Source organism: Narcine bancroftii, chromosome 12 (assembly GCF_036971445.1).
Source record: "Narcine bancroftii isolate sNarBan1 chromosome 12, sNarBan1.hap1, whole genome shotgun sequence".
Classification (NCBI taxonomy): domain Eukaryota; kingdom Metazoa; phylum Chordata; class Chondrichthyes; order Torpediniformes; family Narcinidae; genus Narcine; species Narcine bancroftii.
The window spans coordinates 35,672,806-35,693,970 of NC_091480.1; the positions used below are offsets into that span (position 1 = coordinate 35,672,806).

Below are 21,165 nucleotides of genomic sequence, written 5' to 3' on the forward strand. Positions count from 1 at the left end.
ATCACTGCAGCTGCAGACTTTCGTGTTTCACTACAGTAGCGACTTTAAAAGCTCTCACTGCATTGGGTCTCTGCATCTAAACAATTTGTGATGCCACCCCATGGGCCCCCCCATACCCTCCCGGCATTGCCTTCAGTCTTATCCAAAGCCTCCTCCAGAATTGGAGAGCTGACAGAGTTGTTGCCATTGATGCACGTTCTGAATGACCAACTCAGCAGTGAAATGCAGCATTGGCTGCCCTGTAGAATCTGGGAAATGTTTGGACAGTCTGCAGTCAGTTCTGAAGTTTCATTGTGAGGTCTGCCAATGTCCACAGAAAGTGCCGTTAAATAGCAAGTGAAGCTAGGTAGCATGATCTGGAAATCAGAACTCTTGGTTATATTAGATGGTGCAGAAATGCATGCTGTGCCTGATGTTGGTGGGGGGGAGGGGGGGAACATGGGTTGCAACAGGAAAACCAGGTTGAGTTTTATAAATGTTGCAAATATACATTGAAACCATCATTAACACGATTTATACTGCTCCTCTTTTCTCAGAGAAGGGCACAGTGCTCACTTTGACGAGAGATGGCAAGGTTGCCATTCCTATCTTCTGACATCTGAGGTGCTGGTGCTCCATTAGTCATAGCTTGTGCTTCCATTTGCCATTGATCCCCAGACTAATGGACAAAGGAAGAAGATGGTAATGATGAAGACGACCAAGCCAAGAAGACTAACAAAGACCTGTAACTTCACATGTTGCATGTGGAGCAATAGAGATGACATGAAGACTCCTTGCAGGAGCAAGCTGGAGTGAGGGAAGGGGCATCGAGGATGCGAGAGGGTTCGTGCCGATAGAGCAATCAATCAGCTCTTGCCATTCTGGTCATTATATGGAATCTAGAAGAAAGAGAAAAAGTTGTCAAATTTTTTAAAGACAGCACAGCAAGGTGGAAAAAAATGTCAATGCTCACGTGCCTTCACAATGGAATAGGATATGTTGTTATTAGTGGAGGGCTGAGAGAAACACAATATTCTGCAATGCTTCCTGTATAAATGTTAGAAAAGTAACACCCTGCTTATATGGCATCATGGCAAAGCCTCAGTGCATGTTGTTCATTCCACATTGCACATGAGTCAGTGGTAATAAGCCATGTTCATAGTTTGAGTTGTAGAAAAACTTTGCTGCAGAGCTGTGATGGGTCAGAGTTGGGGGCGGGGGGGGGGGGTGGGTGGGGCTGGGGGCAGAGAAAAAATGAATCTATCCCACCCAATTTCAGTATGTTTGATCTTGGGAAAAAATTTGTTTATTCAGTTTACCTTCGACTACCGATGATTACTAATTATAGCATGCAACCTTTTAACTGATAATTAACAAAAGACATGCAGAAACACATACACTGACTGGTGATAAATCTTAAGGCATGATAAAATTGTGAAGTGATCAAAGGCTGGAAACATGGGCCCCTCCTTGGGTAGATACCCTGCAAGCATCTTAACTTTTAAGAGCAGTTCCAGATCTCAATTTATCTTTTCACTATTTACTTTGTAAAACATGACCACTGAAGTATTTCTATGGTTATTGTTTACCATTGTCTTTGGGTTGGAATGTGCCAGATGGCAGGAACCCTCAGTGCTATCCAGTGACCCTGCAAGGAAGTGCTCACACACTTATGTCAGGTGAAGGCAGGATCAGGCTTGCCTGCAAGGCTTTCTCACATTCTCTATCCTAGTTCAGACATCACTATAGGCATTTGCACCAGGTAGCTTAACATAGCATAAAATATGGGCTTTAAAACAGGAAGGGAAGACAATTAAATGATCACATTTAAATCACATCATGGCTGCACTATTTAGCAGTCCAAGCATGTTCTTTTCAATAAACAGACAATGTTATGTTGTGCAATAAAACCTTGGGAAAGTGACACAGGATCACCAGTACATCACTCTGATGTTTTCATCTCAATAACTTATCATTAACACAGCAAGGAAAAATGAATCTGTGTCATTCACGTTCAGTGTAAGGTCTCATTCGCATGCGTCAGTGTTTCCATTGCAGCTCCACGACTGATTCTGGCTGGCTTTTTGAAAATTTTACATCTAAGCTCCCCCAATGACCATGCTTTCAACTGTGAAAATCTGCGATGTAGAGTGACCTGATATTTGTTTGAGTTGCTGAACTAGAGAGAAACAAATGAATATAAATTTGTTACCATGTCTTTGGCTTGGCTTCGCGGACGAAAATTTATGGAGGGGGTAAAAAGTCCACGTCAGCTGCAGGCTCGTTTGTGGCTGACAAGTCCGATGCGGGACAGGCAGACACGATTGCAGCGGTTGCAGGGGAAAATTGGTTGGTTGGGGTTGGGTGTTGGGTTTTTCCTCCTTTGCCTTTTGTCAGTGAGGTGGGCTCTGCGGTCTTCTTCAAAGGAGGTTGCTGCCCGCCAAACTGTGAGGCGCCAAGATGCACGGTTTGAGGTGTTATCAGCCCACTGGCGGTGGTCAATGTGGCAGGCACCAAGAGATTTCTTTAGGCAGTCCTTGTACCTTTTCTTTGGTGCACCTCTGTCACGGTGGCCAGTGGAGAGCTCGCCATATAACACGATCTTGGGAAGGCGATGGTCCTCCATTCTGGAGACGTGACCCATCCAGCGCAGCTGGATCTTCAGCAGCGTGGACTCGATGCTGTGAACCTCTGCCATCTCGAGTACTTCGACGTTAGGGGTGTAAGCGCTCCAATGGATGTTGAGGATGGAGCGGAGACAACGCTGGTGGAAGCGTTCTAGGAGCCGTAGGTGGTGCCGGTAGAGGACCCATGATTCGGAGCCGAACAGGAGTGTGGGTATGACAACGGCTCTGTATACGCTTATCTTTGTGAGGTTTTTCAGTTGGTTGTTTTTCCAGACTCTTTTGTGTAGTCTTCCAAAGGCGCTATTTGCCTTGGCGAGTCTGTTGTCTATCTCATTGTCGATCCTTGCATCTGATGAAATGGTGCAGCCGAGATAGGTAAACTGGTTGACCGTTTTGAGTTTTGTGTGCCCGATGGAGATGTGGGGGGGCTGGTAGTCATGGTGGGGAACTGGCTGATGGAGGACCTCAGTTTTCTTCAGGCTGACTTCCAGGCCAAACATTTTGGCAGCTTCCGCAAAGCAGGACGTCAAGCGCTGAAGAGCTGGCTCTGAATGGGCAACTAAAGCGGCATCATCTGCAAAGAGTAGTTCACGGACAAGTTTCTCTTGTGTCTTGGTGTGAGCTTGCAGGTGCCTCAGATTGAAGAGACTGCCATCCGTGCGGTACCGGATGTAAACAGCGTCTTCATTGTTGGGGTCTTTCATGGCTTGGTTCAGCATCATGCTGAAGAAGATTGAAAAGAGGGTTGGTGCGAGAACACAGCCTTGCTTCACGCCATTGTTAATGGAGAAGGGTTCAGAGAGCTCATTGCTGTATCTGACCCGACCTTGTTGGTTTTCGTGCAGTTGGATAATCATGTTGAGGAACTTTGGGGGACATCCGATGCGCTCTAGTATTTGCCAAAGCCCTTTCCTGCTCACGGTGTCGAAGGCTTTGGTGAGGTCAACAAAGGTGATGTAGAGTCCTTTGTTTTGTTCTCTGCACTTTTCTTGGAGCTGTCTGAGGGCAAAGACCATGTCAGTAGTTCCTCTGTTTGCGCGAAAGCCGCACTGTGATTCTGGGAGAATATTCTCGGCGACACTAGATATTATTCTATTTAGTAGAATCCTAGCGAAGATTTTGCCTGCAATGGAGAGCAACGTGATTCCCCTGTAGTTTGAGCAGTCTGATTTCTCGCCTTTGTTTTTGTACAGGGTGATGATGGTGGCATCACGAAAATCCTGAGGCAGTTTACCTTGGTCCCAACAAAGCTTGAAAAACTCATGCAGTTTGGCATGCAGAGTTTTGCCGCCAGCCTTCCAGACTTCTGGGGGGATTCCATCCATACCTGCTGCTTTGCCACTTTTCAGTTGTTCGATTGCCTTATATGTCTCATCCAGGGTGGGAACCTCATCCAGCTCTAGCCTTAGGGGCTGTTGAGGGAGCTGGAGCAGGGCGGAATCTTGGACTGAGCGGTTGGCACTGAAAAGAGATTGGAAGTGTTCTGACCATCGGTTGAGGATGGAGATCTTGTCGCTGAGGAGGACTTTGCCGTCTGAGCTGCGCAGCGGGCTTTGGACTTGGGGTGAGGGGCCGTACACAGCCTTTAGAGCCTCGTAGAAACCCCTGAAGTCGCCAATGTCCGCGCTGAGCTGTGTTCGTTTGGCGAGGCTAGTCCACCACTCATTTTGGATCTCCCGGAGTTTGCGCTGAAGATGGCTGCATGCGCGACGGAAGGCTTGTTTCTTCTCTGGACAGGACGGCTTTGTAAGGTGAGCCTGGTGGGCAGCTCGCTTCTTTGCCAGCAGTTCCTGGATTTCCTGGCTGTTTTCGTCAAACCAGTCCTTGTTTTTCCTGGAGGAGAAGCCCAGTACCTCTTCAGTGGATTGCAGTATGGTAGTCTTCAACTGATCCCAGAGGGTTTCAGGGGACGGGTCCGTGAGGCGGGTTGCATCGTCGAGCTTTGCTTTGAGGTTTGCCTGGAAGTTTCCTCTCGCTTCGTCTGACTGCAGGTTTCCAACATTGAACCTCTTTCTGGGGGCTTTATTGTTCCTGGGCTTTGGCTTGAAGTGAAGGTTGAGCTTGCAGCGAACCAGCCGGTGGTCAGTGTGGCATTCCGCGCTAGGCATGACCCTGGTGTGGAGCACATCTTGTTTGTCACTTTCTCGCACCAGGATGTAGTCCAGGAGGTGCCAGTGTTTGGATCGGGGATGCATCCAGGTAGTCTTAAGGCTGTCCCTCTGCTGAAAAAGGGTGTTTGTAATGACAAGCCGCTGTTCTGCGCAGAGCTCCAACAGGAGGCGCCCATTGTCGTTGCACTTGCCGACGCCATGCTTGCCCAGGATTCCTGGCCAGGTTTCTGAGTCTTTGCCGACACGAGCGTTGAAGTCGCCCAGGATGACAACCTTGTCGGCTGTAGGGGTGCGTTGGATGAGGTTGCGCAGGTCGGTGTAGAACTTGTCCTTTTCTGCTGGTTCCGCCTGGAGGGTTGGAGCATAGACACTGATGAGGATGATGTGACGCTTGTTTTGAAGGAGGAGTCGCATGGACGTGATTCGGTCCGAGAGGCCTGTCGGAAGGTTTTCGAGTTTGGAGACAATGAAGCTCTTGACCGTGAAGCCTACACCAGATAGGCGTCGTTCATCCGAAGGCTTGCCAGACCAGTAGAGTGTGTAGCCCGCGCCGTGTTCTTGGAGGCTGCCTACATCTGCCAGGCGGACTTCACTGAGAGCGGCTATGTCGATGTCAAGTCTGAGGAGTTCATGTGCAATGAGGGCAGACCGACGTTCAGGTCGGTGGCTGTCAGCCTTGTCTAGCATGGTTCTGATGTTCCAGCATGCTAGCTTGAGTTTATGAGCATCTTTTGAGGGGGAGGACGTGGAGGGGGAGGACGTAGAGGGGGAGGACGTGGAGGGGGAGGACGTGGAGGGGGAGGACGTGGAGGGGGAGGACGTGGAGGGGGAGGACGTGGAGGGGGAGGACGTGGAGGGGGAGGACGTGGAGGTGGAGGACGTGGACCTGTCCTCGGGCCTGCGCAAAGGAGCTTTTAGGTGGAGTGCAGTGCGCGCAGTACTGGCCCCACCCTTTACACCCATGGTTCGTGTGCCGTGGCCAAGCAAGCTGGGACGTGGCAGCGAGGTCCTTGGGTCGTAGGTTTTATATCGGAGTGGCCTTCTCCTATGCAGGTTTCTTACCCGGGCTGGAGGGGCCTGCCTCCCCTCCTAGGTCGGTCCATACTGCCCGGACCGGGGCCGAGGCCGCCGCAGCTCACCCTGTGCCTGGACTGGGGCCGCCGCCTCCCACTTTCTACCATGTTCCTGCCTACCATGTTCCTGCATAATAAACACCATGTTCTCCAGAATGATCAATATTGATATAGGATGAGTATATTTTTAAAATTAATTTGAAGTTTCACACCTTCAACTGATATGTTCTCAGGATGATGACTTAAATGCATATGTTCTATAGATTGTATTGTGCAAACAGCAATATTAGGATGTCACAAATGTATATTTTCCTTAGAGTTTTTGAAAAGTTTCTTTGGAAACTTCTGAAGTGTGGTTTAACAGATGTTTCTTACAACAGACAAAGGAGTGAAAGTAGATCACTTGACCTACTTGAGGTCTTTCCATTCACTTTACCGCTTGGGAAATTGTAGGCGAGATGCCGACCTGTTACTTTAGTTTCTCCTCATTAGGATTTATCCATCCATATTGTTCTCATTTCATGAGTGCTTTGGCTCTAAAACAATGCAGAAATATTAATTAGAATTTTTTTGGTAACAAAGACAAAAAAATATATAAAATTATATCAGGGCAAATTTAAAGACTTTTAACCTTTAAATCTTATAAAAATCCTTTTCTTGCGAGTTTTAAAATTGATGATTACCAAGTGATGGATTAAATATATCACTGACAGTGATTTTTCAAAAGTCACTAGAAGGGGGGGGCATGGTGCCGCAGGATTGGCGTACCGCAAACGTGGTTCCTCTGTTTAAAAAGGGCTCCAGGTGTCGGCCCAGCAATTATAGCCAGTAAGTTTGATGTTGCTGGTGGGTAAACTAATGGAAAGTATTCTTAGAGATAATACCTATAAGTGTCTAGAGAGGCAGAGACTGATCAGGGACGCCCAACATGGGTTTGTGCGGGGAAGGTCATGTTTGACAAATGTTGTTGAATTATTTAAGGAGGTGACTAGGAAGGTTGATGAGGGTAGTGCAGGAGATGTGGCCTAATTGGATTTCAGTAAGGCCTTCGATAAGGTTCCACATGGAAAGTTGGTAAGGAAGGGTTCAGACGCTAGGTATTAATGTTGAGATAGTCAGATGAGTTCAACGGTGGCTAGAAGATGGACACCAGAGAGACATGGTGGATAACTGTCCATCAGGCTGGAGGCCAGTGACAAGCGGTGTGCCTCAGGGATCCCTTGTTGTTTGTCATTTGCATTAATGATTTGGATGATGAAGTGGTAAATTGGGTTAGTAAATATGTGGACAATACAAAAATAAGGGGAGTTGTGAATAGTGAAAATGTTTTTCAGAGATTGCAGAAGGATTTGAACTGCTTAGAAGAGTGGGCTGAAAGATGCAGGTGGAGTTTAATATCGATGAGTGTGAAGTGCTTCTTTTTGGGAGGAATAATCAAAACAGGTCATATGCAGTGAAAGGGAGGGCATTGAGGAATGGAGAGAAACAGAGAGATCATGGAGTAATGGTTCATCATTCTTTGAAAGTGGAATCTCATGGATAGAGTGGTGAAGAACGGTTTTGGAATGCTGGCCTTTATAAATCAAAGCATAGAATATAGGAGCTGGGAAGTAATGTTAAGACTGTTCAAGACATTGGTGAGGACAAATTTGGAATACTGTGTGCAGTTCTGGTTCCCAAATTATAGGAAGGATATCAATAACATAGAAAGGGTGCAGAGAAGATTTACTAAAATGTTGCCTGGATTACAGTATCTAATACAAAGAAAGACTGAGTAGACTGGGTCTTTATTCATTGGAGTGTAGAAGGTTGAGAGGGGATTTAATAGAGGTATTTAAAATTATGTGTGGGATTGATAGAGTAGATGTGAATAGGCCCTTCCCCTTGAGGGTAGGTGAGATTGGAACGAGGGGTTGTGAGTTAAGGGATAGAGGGCAAAAGTTTAGAAGTAACATGAGAGGGAGCTTCTTCACACAGAGAGTGGTGGCTGAATGGAATGACCTTCCGGAAGAGGTGGTTGCAACAGGATCAATTTTGTCATTTAAGAAAAAAGTTGGATAGGTGTATGGATGTGAGGGGATTGGAGGGTTTTGGGCAGGGTGCAGGTTAGTGTGAGTTGAGGAGATCATTTAAATTAGTGCGAAATAGAGGGGCCGAGATGGCCTGTTTCTATACTGTAATTGTAATATGGTTATATGGTATCTGAGGCGCCTGCAAGCTCACACCAAGACACAAGAGCAACTTGTCCGTGAACTACTCTTTGCAGACGATGCTGCTTTAGTTGCCCATTCAGAGCCAGCTCTCCAGCGCATGACGTCCTGTTTTGTGGAAACTGCCAAAATGTTTGGCCTGGAAGTCAGCCTGAAAAAAAACGGAGGTCCTCCATCAGCCAGCTCCCCACCATGACTACCAGCCCCACCACATCTCCATCGGGCACACAGAACTCAAAACAGCCAACCAGTTTACCTACCTCGGCTGCACCATTTCATCTGATGCAAGGATCAACAAAGAGATAGACAACAGACTCGCCAAGGCAAATAGCGCCTTTGGAAGACTACACAAAAGAGTCTGGAAAAACAACCACCTGAAGAAACACACAAAGATCAGCGTGTACAGAGCCATTGTCAAACCCACACTCCTGCTTGACTCCTAATCATGGGTCCTCTACCGGCATCACCTACGGCTCCTAGAATGCTTCCATCAGTGCTGTCTCTGCTCCATCCTCAACATTCATCACCAACATTGAAGTACTCGAGCTGGCAGAATCCGCAAGCATCAAATCCATGCTGCTGAAGACCCAACTGCGCTGGGTGGGTCACGTTTCCAGAATGGAGGACCATCGCCTTCCCAAGATCGTGTTATATGGTGAGTTCTCCACTGGCTACCGAGACAGAGGTGCACCAAAGAAGAGGTACAAGGACTGCTTAAAGAAATCTCTTGGTGCCTGCCACATTGACCACCGCCAGTGGGGTGATATCGCCTCCAACCGTGCATCTTGGCGGCTCACAGTTCGGCGGACAGCAACCTCCTTTGAAGAAGACCGCAGAGCCCACCTCACTGACAAAAGACAAAGGAGGAAAAACCCAACACCCAACCCCAACCAACCAATATTCCCTTGCAACTGCTGCAACCGTACCTGCCTGTCCCGCATTGGACTTGTCAGTCACCAATGTGCCTGCAGCAGACGTGGACATACCCCTCCATAAATCTTCGTCCGTGAAGTCAAGCCAAAGAAAAGAAAAGAAAGATATGGTAAATCTGTGTTAACCTCCAGTTAATTTCTGATTGAATATTCATCAGAGCTTATTTATATTTAAATTTAGACATACAGCACAGCAAAAGGCCCTTCTGGCATACCAGCCCGTGCCACCCAAATTCCCTAATTAACATACAGCCCCCATACGTTTTGATGGGCAGGAGGAAATCAAGCAAGCCAGGGGAGAACCTCGGTCACGAGCGCTGTAATAGCCTTGTGCTAACTGCTATGCTAATCGGGCTGCCCACGGGTTAAAACCTTCATTTTCACCGACATGATTCATCTACTTTTCTCCCCTCCCATTGTCCTCATCATTCGTTGATCTCCTTAAACTACTGGCTCATGCATGAGTAAGGCTATTGGCAGGCTTCTGGTGCTCTTTCTAAATAATCACACAGCCTGATGCTTGTCTTCTCATGTTTTGAGTTTTGTTGCAGAGTGCTTAAAGGTACCCATGAACTTATAATAATGGATAATGATTCAAGTGTACAAGGGTAAAACTATGCAGAGGAAATCAATCCTTGCTCTGCAAAGTGATCCCAGTGTTTTTTCTATACATTGATCTCACATCTAATGGAAGTTATTTTGGATTTGGACAAGGTCACTAGATGGATCACAGAAATTTGTGTTCATTTCTACTGGCTGTTTTCTTGTGCAGGTCAAGGCCAGGAAGGATCTTATACAAGCCAGTATTCCTTTTCATCTGTTTTGCATAACCACACAGTCAAAATTATTTACAAAGTTTCAAACTTATTTCATACTTGGCACACTGCAAAAAAAAACTTGATTACACAGAAAGGGTACTAAACTCTTGTGTCCAAATATCTGTTACACACTCACTGAGAGAGTACAAGAAACGGTGACTTAAGAAAGCAGTCTCTGTCCTCAAGGACCCCCACCACCCAGGCTGTGCCCACTTCATCCTGCTACCATCAGGAATCTGAAGATGAACCCCCAGCCATATAAAAAACAGCTTCTTCCCCTCTGCCATCAGATTTCAGAATAGACCATGAACCACAGATATTACCTCACTTTCTCTTCTTTTTGCACTAATTTATTTTTTAAAATCTGTAATTTAGAGGAATATTTGCACCTGTGTCGCTGCTGCAAAACAAGAAATTTTGTGACGTGTTCATGACAATAAATTCCGATTCTGATCCATCTTCCCTTGTGGCCGGCTTTCACAGAAGCACCTTTTTTTTCTAAAGGTATACAAGCCTCAAATAAGTGATTCACAGAGTTACACAGAATGGAAACAGGCCCTTGGCCTCAACTCGTCCATGCCAACCATGATATCTGTCTGTGCTAATCTTATTTGCCTATATCCCTCTAAACCTGTCTTGTTGGTGTAGCTGTCCAAATCTTCTTTAAACATTGTAATTGTATTTACCTCTACCATTTCATCTGGCAGCTCATTCCTGCTACCTACCACCCTCTATGTTGAAAACGTGACCCTTAAATCCCTTTTAAATCTTTCCTCTCCCAAATTAAATTTGTGCCCTTTAGTTTTAGACTTTACTACTCTAGGGAAAGAAATTTCAAATATCTTCCCTATCCATTGGCTTTCATAATATTCTAAACCTCTCAGTTTCCTTCACTCAATGAAAAAGAGTTCCATCTTAACCAATTGCTCCTTGTATCTTAAGCTAACACGGGAAATATTCCTGTGACTCTCTTCTGCACTCTTATTAGATCATTATTAATGGTTACCAAATAAATTGTACAAGTCATTGTGGTATTATAAGAAACATGCTTTAGCAAAACGAGGATTCTAGGATCCATCTCTCAACTGAAGCGGGCAAGGCTACTGGCCACCATTACATCAACTTTCGATAGGAGCTCTGTGGAGAGTGCCCTGGCCGGCTGCATCACAGCGTGGTAGGGTTGCTGCACAGAAATGGATCAGAGGTCAATCCGCAGGACCATGAGAGTGGCAGGGAGTCTCCCTTCAAACCACACCGCCCCCCCCCCCCCACCACAACAATCGACATGATCTACTGGGATCGATGTTTGAAGAAGGTGGACAAAATCATTGAGGACCCCTTCCAGCCCGCACACAGCATCTTTCAGCTGCTCCCATCAGATGAGAGATACAGAGCCTGCCCCACCAGGCTGAGGAACAGCTTCTTCCCACAGGCAGTGAGAATGCTGAATGACCAAAGGAACTGCTCACACTGACCATCCAAGACTCTCATATTTACAAAACAATATTTATTTATTTGTACATATGAAGTACTTGTCCTGAAACTGTATTGTTTGTCTCCATGCGTGCTATGTGTCTGCATGCTTTGCACCTAGGACCGGAGAACACTGTTTCATCAGGTTGTACTTGCACAATCAGATGTCAACAAACTTGACGACTTGGCTTGTTTAATACAACTGTGGCAGGGACACATCATGGGCAGGTGGGGCAAGAAATGGTGTGGGGCATATGATGTGCCATCAATCCTCCCCCTCCCCCTTCCGGTAGCATATAAAATGAGATAAAAACTAAAGAAAGATAGATTTGTTTTGTTTCTCAAAGCAGTTTTACATTTGTTAGAAAGAAATAAAATTAAAGCCCTTATCAAGGAAATTAGACATCTTTGAGGGGTTGCAGGGGCTAGTTTTAGTACAATCTGCAATCGATTAACTGATTTAACTGGATGCATTATTCAGCCATCGGAAAGGAGGTGTTGCCAATATAGAAAGGTTGAGTCTTTTACTGCCACCTGTGTGCTTCTTTCAAACTAGCAAGTACATGATCCCTGTGTTTAAATGGACCACAATCATCTCACATAATCACTCTCGATGCTGGAATGTCCTCCATTAACTCTGCACAGCTGGCGTGGATGTCAGAACCCTAAATATACTGTTACGACCCCAGAGGACCCCAAAACCCAGCAACAATAGATATGCACCACGACAAAGGGTAACTTAAAGAAAAGTTGCTTTTAATTATCTTTGAACAAGAAAATAGAATCAAACTTTAACTTATCTCTATTTAACCTACTTAACCCCCTTCTAATGCTAAGCGCACATCTGTGTAATGTGTGTGTAAGTTCAGCAAAGTTCTTTGGTTCACAGTCCAATCTCACTGGTTGCAGGCAATTCTTGTACGGGTCACAGAAGTTAACATTAACAAAGTTCACCAGGCTTTGGTGCTTAACAGGTAAATGGTTACCACTCAGGAAGGTTCTTGTTGCTTTTTAGAGAGTTTGTCTTGTTTCATGTCATCACAGAGTTCCTTTCTGTTTCTCCTATTTCAAGGGAAACACTAAACAGCCAGTCCTCTCCTTTGACCAGGCCATCTTCCAAAGCTGGCCAGTTTGTCCCTCTGGAGCTGATGTCTGTAACTACTTTCAGGTGCTCGGACGTAGATAATGCGCTGGCAGATGCAGCTGGGGGAGTGCAGCTGGGACGTTCAGGTGGCTGCGGAGAAGACGCCGTTCCGTCACCTGAACGTGCCAGCTGAAGGAGAGCCGCATCTGAGCGAACGTCGGCTCCCGTGGACTGTGGACCGTTAGTCCCACCACTGCTTTCAGGTGCAACGGGTGATTCTCGGAGCCGAAGATTATACCTACAGGAGGAGGGTTAGGTAAGTGCTCCTCCTGGCCAGGTTCTGCACTTTCAGGAGGCCTCCCAACAGCCACATTGGGGTAGAATATACAGTTTTACATCAGGGTATTCTGCCCACCTGAAAGTGCCTTCTCTCTCTCTCTCTCTCTCTCACTCACTCTCCAACTCTGAGAGCAAAGCCTGCTTTTTCTGCTCTCTGCCTATAAAGATCATATGACCTTCCAGACAGTAAGTAAGTTCTGTTTTCCAGACCTGCCTGCTGTTATATTGGTTGTCCTTTTGGCAAATGACAATCCACCATGAATCCCTGAGCACTCCTGCAAAAGCTCCTGCAAAAATTCTGTGTTTTAAAGTGTTTGTGTGTGACCTGCTCCAACAAACCTTTCCCAATTTATCTCACAAACACCTCTATATACTCTGTCACAATACCATCATTTCATTGTTGTCCTACCCCAATACAATGCTGGTAAGAGAGATGAGCAGCAGCGGGGTTGCTGGGGCTGAACTCTGCCAAAATTGGGCCCAATGCTGATAAGTGACAGCATCCAATCTTTAAGAGCACAGTGAGTATGTTTTCACTCAAAGCTGACAAACAGAATACAATAGAAAGCTGCAGGGAAACAAATCCAGTTCCAGGTTTCTGCACATTCTCATGCCTCATGAAGTTCACATATTTACAATGATCAGAGGCCAACCAATTCCCAGCTTCTCATAGTTTATTCAACAAAGCTGGATCACATGATTGCATCTTCTTCCTTGACATTCCCATCGGACAGATGATGACTTGTTGGTCCCCACCAATTCCCTGGGCTTTCAAGCAGCTGATGTGGGCGATATGGGCACTGCCGGCTCTATCAACAGACAGGGCAGGAGGTGGTTGATTGGGGTGGATGAGTGTCCCTTTATGAGGTGGTGCTGAGTTTTCTCTGACCCCTTCAGTAATCTCCTCTCCGAGACAGAGCTCTGTTTTGGGACTCAGTGTGACTTGTGCCACAATGCTGGGAAGAGAGTGGAGAGGGTCAGAGCCAGGAATGCTGATGTTGCCCTTCAAGTGAATTTGGAAGACTTTGTGGATCGATTTTCCATTGAGATCACCATCTGTGGGGAACCCAGTCTCAAAGTGTAAAGGAAGGTAGGGGTCCCTGTGCATGGTGGGCCATGTTTTAGTGCCAGATTTGAGGTCTTCACCTTCAATAACCTTTGACTTCCATTTGTAGATGGTGGTGAGTTTTATCACTGATATCTACATTTGCAGGGAGGTATGGGAAGTGGCCTGCCTTTGTTGCTGGAGGGTAGGGTAGAGGACCTTGATCTGGCCGATATTGAGTCTGAACCTCATCCTTTTCAAATGAGCTGATGATACTGCAACTTATTTGGATTAAATTTGTTCTCATTCCTGTCAAACTTCTGTTCAGAAGACATTTTTTAGTAAACTCTGAAACTACAGAGGTGAAAAGCTTCCATCACAATTCCAGGAAGATGAGGGGATTCTGGGAATCTCAGAGATGCAGTAAAGAACCAACCAAAGAAGGACAAGTTCCACTATTCCACCATTCCCTGTCTGCCCCAAAGAAAATCATTGCCAAGTTTCTCTTCAACCGGTTCCTCCCACTGCCTGAAGAACTGTCCCCTCATTCACAGAGTGGATTCTGTGTATCAAAGGCATATTCTTCAACGTCAAGAAAAATGCACAGCGTAGCATTGGCCCCTATTTTTATATTTCATGATTCCTCCAGGTGCTCCAGTTTCCTCCCAACAATCAAAAATGTACCAGGGGTAGTAAGTCACTTGGGTGTAATTGGGGGACATTGGGCCAAAAGGGCCTGTTATTTAGACAAGGCATATATACAGCATGGTCACAGGACATTTCGGCCTACGAGTCCGTGCCGCCCAACTTACACCCAATTAACCTACAACCCTCGGTATGTTTTGAAGGGTGGGAGGAAACGGGAACCCCTGGGGAAAACCCACCCAGACATGGGGAGAGCGTACAAACTCCTTACAGACAGTGTGAGATTCGAACCACAGTACCGATCACTGGAGCCGTAAAGCCATTGTGCTAACCGTTACGTCAACCATTCTGCCCCAATGAATGTATGTATGATTACATTTAAATTTGAATATAAAATTTAATTTAAAAATTCCATAATCTCAGGTCACCATCACCTTGATAGACAATGGAAGAATGAATGAACTCTTAGAAAGCTGTCTCACTTGAGAAGTAGAAAATGAAACATTCACACGACAGAATGCTACAAACAGCAATGACACCAGATAATCTGTTTCAGTGACATTGTTAGTGAGATAAATATTGCCCAGGAGACTCTGAATCTCTAAGGCCTTTTTAAGAATAATGTCTTGTGGTCTTTTATGCCTAATTGTGAGGGTAAATTTAACTTCATGATCCATCTGTCTCTTTGACAGTGAACCACATTGACAGAAATACACTGGAGGGGAGCATCTATCTGGTATCCAACTCATTGCAGTTAGACTTAGAACCATAGAGCCAAAGAACATTACAGTGTAGAAACAGGCCCTTTGGCCCTTTTGGCCTGTGCTGAACTATTTTTCTGCCAGGTCCCACTGACCTGCACCCAGTCCATAGCCCTCCAAACCCCTCCCATCTGTGTGCCTGTCCAAATTCCTCTTAAATGTTAAAATGGAGCCCGCATTAACCATTTCATCCTGCAGCTCCTTCCACATTCTCACCACTCACTGTGTGAAGAAGTTCTCCCTAATGTTCCCCCTAAACTTTCCCCTTTTGAACTAATAACATCCTTATTCAGAGCCATGAAATATCTCCATGCATGGTTTGCATTCCTTTTTCAGGTTAAGTCAATAAATGAATCATAAAGATCAGAAATCCAGTCCAAGATATTTAATCTCAACTGGAATTGTGCTGATTTCTCTCAATATCACAGGGTTGTGCAATGTATAGCCCACATACGTATTCCCATTGAATTCTCCTGGAAAAATACCACTTAAGGCTTTGTTAAACACAGCAGAAAATGTACCAGGGCTGAGGATATAATGATCCAATTAATATTCATTTTATAAATTCCCCAAATGCACAGGTTAGGTTTCTCTTCTGTGGATTGTTTTTACACATCATTAAACTATTCACTCCTATAGGTGAGAGTGAATTGAGGTCTAAAATGTTTTCCTGCTGCCAGCACTCTGAATAATCTGAAAATATACTGACAAACCACCCACAGGAGTGTGGGCTTTGTCGTGGGACGACTTCCTGTCATATAAGACAGGATGTGCCATTCACCATGTATCATTCAGCTAAACTATTATTTTGATCCAAATAAGCTTTCCTGCATTGCTAACCACTGGCAAAGAGAGCGCACAATATAAAGGCCATGTATTTTATGGATGCATTTTGTTTTGGATTCGCAAATATTTGTGAGACAAGGAAGGATTTGCATGTCCTCCTCGACAATAAAACAAAATGTGATTAATTTTGAACAGCGGTCATAATTTTAGTGTAGGGTATGATGGTTCTTTTATTGTAGTGAATAAACCTGGGTTCTTTTCAAACAACTATACTTAATTAGCTAAAGAGCACACACGGCCATGCGTGGAGGCATTCATCTTGAACCAAACCGAAGCTGCAACAAACTTGTCTCTACTCCCTCTAGTGGTCAGGAGGATCACTAGTAATCTATCATTGCACAGAGAACCTGCAAAACTAAGTCCCATGAACAGGAAAGACAATTCTGTAAATGATTTTCTGCATTTGTGTAACCTATTCACAGCAAAGCAGACCTCATCTGGAGAGTTTTGCACCTGTGGTAAATAAGGAGACCTAGCCTTTTCACCTCATCTTTCCCACTAAAATGGAGTTTGGCCATCCACTGATGCAGATAGATCTTTCATAATTACCTCTGTGATGTCCTGTGGTGCATCAAGCAAACACAAAACGCGAGAAGACTGTACTACAGACTTTCATCAGATCAAACTCTGTACACACCAGTCTTAATATCTTTGCTGGCTCCACGTGTGCCTAGCTCTCCTTTGCTGGCTCCACATGCCCGAATGACCCCTGCAGGGGCCGGCTTGAGTCTATATACAGGTTGCCTACCTGCAGGTACAATGGTTGCCCCCTGTAGTAGGCTGGTAGGAGTGCAACCAGTGTTGTGATTATATCACCACATTCACCTCATTCTTTAAAATGAGTACTGGTGGGGAGATATCCTTTGGCACTGGGTAGTATTTAGCAGTTCAGGAAGTTTGGAGGTCATCTGTGCCTCTGAGACTGTTGCAGGGCTGGCTCCTGGTCATTGGTTGGCAGGGACAGGGCTGCTTAGGGTTTGCTGGGTCCAGGGTGGCCGGGTCAGCCGGCGGTGTGGGGAGGATGGTGTCTGGCAGCAAGGTGACGTAGGTATGGGGCGAGTCTGCAAGGAGTGGGGCCCACTAGAGAGGCGGAGGGAAGTGGTCAGCTCCTGGGAAATCCTGAGTGGGCCAGGGGTGCCCAGGGTGAGAAGGTGCCAGAACCCTGGTTGAGACAGTGTCCTCATGTCCATTGGGGTACCTGACATAGGTATAGTTTGGGTTTGAATGGAGGAAGAGCATCTGCTCAACCAGAGAGTCAGATCTGTGGGTCCTCGCGTGTTTACGGAGGAGTACTGGTCCCGGAGACATCAGCCATGCTGGCAGTGAGATGCCAGTCATCAATTTCCTAGGAAAGGATAAAAGGCATTCGTGAGGGGTCTGATTGGTAGCCGAGCACAAGAGTGACAATATGGCGTGGAGCACCTCGGGAAGGGCCTCTTGCCAATAATTGATAGACCAGCCTTTCAATCTCAGAGCCAGGAGGACTGCCTTCCAGATCATCCCATTTTCGCACTCCACCGACCTGTTGCCCATGGTGTTGTAGCTAGTTGTGTGACTAGGCGCAATGCCTCGCACCGCCAGGTACTGGTGCAGCTCCTCACTCATGAAGCTAGACCCCCCGATCGCTGTGGATGAATGCCAGGTATCCAAACATGGTGAAGATCTGCGTCAGGGCAGATAACGGAGGTGTCAGGGCAAAGGATTGTCAAGGGAAAATGGGAGTATTCGTCTATGACCAAGAGGAAATAGACATTCTTATTCTTATTCTTATTCTTGGAAGGCAGTGGTCCCTTGAAGTTGACGATGAGTCGCTCGAAGGGCCGAGTGATCTTGTCTACATGGTCTGTGGCTGGTGAAAGAAGCGCACTCCGCACAAACTCTGCAGGATGCAGTCATGGTCCGCACTTCTTGGACAGTGAAGGGGAGGTTCCAGGACTTAATAAAATAGTACAGGCATGTGACACCCGGGTGGCAGAAGGTGTCTTGCAGCGACTGAATCTGTTCGGACTGCACACTGGTGCAGGTCTGGGACAGGGCGTCGGGGGAGTCATTGAGCTTCCCCGGTTTGTATTGGATGTTGTAGCTGAAGGTGGCCAGCTTGACTCTCCAGTGCAAGATCTTGTCATTTTTGATTTAATTCCTGTGGCTGGTGCTGAACATGAATGCAACCGTGTGCTGGTTTGTGAGAACGGTAAACCTTCTGCCAGCCAGGTAGCGGTACGAGTGGCGGACTGCTTCCATGATCGCCCGGGCTTCCTTTTCGATGGTGGAGTGCCTGAACTCTGAACTGTGGAGGGTCCTGGAGAAACAAGGCCAAGGATCTTCCCCCTTGATTGAGGGTGGCATTGAGGACAATGTCAGAGGCATCGCACTCCACCTGGAATGGGGTGGTCTTGCCCACAGCATGCATCGTGGCATTGGCAATGTCCTGTCTGAAGTGGGTGAAGGCCACTTGTGACTCGGTGGGGGGGGGGAGGGAAAGGTGGTGGCTTGGGCCAGTGGACAGACTTTGTCCGAGAAGTGGGGGACCCACTGGGAATAGTAAGAGAAGAGCCCTAGGCACCTGCGGAGAGCCTTGAGTGTGTGGGAGAGGGGCAGTTCCTTTAGTGGATGCAAGCGCTCGGGGTCGGGACTGATGACGTTATGTTCCACGATGTACCCCAGGATGGCGAGGTAAGTAGTGCTGAACGCACACTTCTCCCTATTGTAGTTGAGGTTCAGCGCCTCAGCCATTCGGAGCAATCTCTTCAGGTTGGCATTGCGGTTCTGCTGGTCGTGGCCACAGATGGTGACATTGTCCAGGAATGGGAAGGTCGCTTTTAGATTGTGCCAGTCTATCATTTGGTCTATCTCCCACTGGAACATGGAGACCCCATTTGTGACCCTAAAAGGAACCTGGGGGAATTGTAGAACCACCCGTCTACCTCAAAGGTGGTATGAGGTTTATCCTTGGCATAGATGGGGAGCTGATGATAGGCCGACTAGGTCAGTCATGGAGAAAATCCTGTACTGGGCTATCTCAATGACCATGTTGGCGATGCGGGGCAGTGGGTAGGTGTCCCTAGAAGCTGCAGCTCACCATGTAGAGGCCTTTGATACTCGACTCCCCCAACCTCCGGCCTGGTCGATGCCAATGACAGCAGTTGCGGAGGGGCCTCACATGGAAGAGATGATCGCCACTGCCAATGCAGTCAGCGGCTGTAAGTACTGCGGGTCCCGGTGTGGGTTGGACAGACACCCCCGAAAGAAATGCCCCGCGAGGAACTCACATTGCTCCCGAGGCGACAAGAAAGGCCGCTTTGCTAAAGTGTGTCTCTCCAGACCTATTGGGTGCGCTGCGGCCCTCCATGACCAACTGAGAGCCCCCCCAGACACCGCCAACTGTAGAGGTGTTGTGATGTCGTGGATCTTTTTTATGTTGTGTTAAAATCTTAGAGAACTGGTAAGCAAACATCAGATCAGGTTTCACCTGATGCCGCCATCAGATCATGCAGATTGAATGTTGGAAATGAACACAGTCTCTCCCTGTGATCCTCTGAACACTGACAGGAAACAACAAGAAATAGTGTATAATATTGACCAACTGTGACTTTTCATTTCTGTTCAACTGCATATGGAGCAAAGGGTCATTTTATTTTTAAAGGGAGAAGCTAAGCATGAAGATTACAGAATAAACTTTGAATAATGAAGCAGATTGAGGCAGGGACCTGTCACCTCAAAAACTGAGTGCACTTTCAACACCAGATGGATCAGGCAGGAAGTGGTTTGACCCGCAGCGTCATTGACATAAGAAAGGAACAGTAACATGGAGGGGTGGCTATTCGACAGAGATTATCCTGGGATAGAGAGGACTGAATGATGCCTGACCAAAATGGCTTTTTCCTGATCCTGACACCATTATACAAAGCTGGAAAGTGTTCTATTTCTGAAAGCTCCCAGGCATAATTTTGATGATTACAATGTAGAAAGATACGTTGGTATAATTCAATGCTGGTGTACGGAGACAAGATATAAATTTTAGCTTAAGCAGGGTATAAACTAAAATTTCATTTATTTTTGTGTGGTGAGGAATATATTTCCTTATGACAAGGAGACCATTTGACCCATGAAATCTATGTCACCTCTCAGGGTAATCACACCATTCCCACTCCTCCAGGAAGGAACCCAATTCCCTTAATGTTGGGGTCAAAAGCTAGGAGGCAAATACATAAGGTAATTGGTTGAGGGTTAGAGGGGAGAAGAGGACACATTATTTCTCTTGAAGGGTGGAAGAACAATGGAATTATTGTATGTGTCCTTGAAAAGGAATTCTGTATATTCTGCAAGGAATGGGTAAAGGCCCCATTATTGACACCTAATACTACATTTAGAATCTAACATACATGAAATTCTTTAACTTTTGTCTACTGTAAGGCAGACAGAGAGTCACCGCTTTTGTTCAGTGCCCCTCACAGAAACCTACAGCACCTGGTGGTCTCCCCTGCAAGAAATGACCAGGCCTGAGTCTGCTTAGCTCCCCAAGAACATATTCAAGCTATTAGGCTTCTCTTTGGGTTGATCTACTGATTTGTACAGATGCAATAGGTGGAATGGCCTCCTTGGTTGTAAATAGAATATAGAATACAAAACAGTACAATGCAGGTGCACAATCCCATTTTAAACGAAAATCTGCTGCTTGCACGATACACATCTCTCAATTCCCTGCATTTTCGCGTGTCTATCTAGAAGACTCCTAAATGTCATTTTTGTAATTGCTTTCATTATCACTGCAGTACCCTGTTCCAGATACCTGCATTAAAAAAAAACTGCTCCAAACAACTCCTTTAAACTCCAACCCCACCTCATCTTAAATGCAGGTCCTCTAAAATGTGGAACTTCAGTCAAATCTTCTCAAAGATTGGCAAAGAAAATTAAAGGGGTTTTCCAAAGGCGAAAGGAGCATTTAAAATTTGCTTACTATTAGAAAAGCAATTACTAAAGTAAATTTTTAAAATTTCTCAATGAATGCACACACATAAATAAAAACCCCATGAGAAAGATGTGTCACTCCTGGTAAACAAAGGAGATTAAAGCTAGAATTATATTGAAGAAATAATCTTACTGTGCTCCTAAGCAGTATGGTAAAGCGGAAAACTTGGATACTTTAGACTGCAGCAGTAAATAATTGGAAGAATGACAAGGAGAGGATACGGTGAACAAGTAGTGTAATAAAAACACACAAT

General features: G+C 46.0%; 2 long non-coding RNA genes across 2 annotated transcripts in view; one reads left to right on the forward strand and one right to left on the reverse strand.

The window, feature by feature from the left end:
* Nucleotides 1-392: 392 nt before the first annotated feature.
* Nucleotides 393-12,938, reverse strand: LOC138747168 (uncharacterized). The gene is made up of 4 exons (XR_011347343.1): nucleotides 12,857-12,938; nucleotides 8,927-8,998; nucleotides 6,203-6,326; nucleotides 393-878 (listed from the first exon to the last, which is right to left on the reverse strand). It is a non-coding gene; the product is annotated as an uncharacterized lncRNA (long non-coding RNA).
* Nucleotides 12,939-13,078: 140 nt separating this feature from the next.
* LOC138746974 (uncharacterized) overlaps nucleotides 13,079-21,165 on the forward strand; it is a 29,779-nt gene continuing 21,692 nt past the window's right edge. Inside the window, exon 1 of the long non-coding RNA XR_011347218.1 lies at nucleotides 13,079-13,167. This is a non-coding gene — a long non-coding RNA (uncharacterized lncRNA). The remainder of the gene's footprint in view (nucleotides 13,168-21,165) is intronic.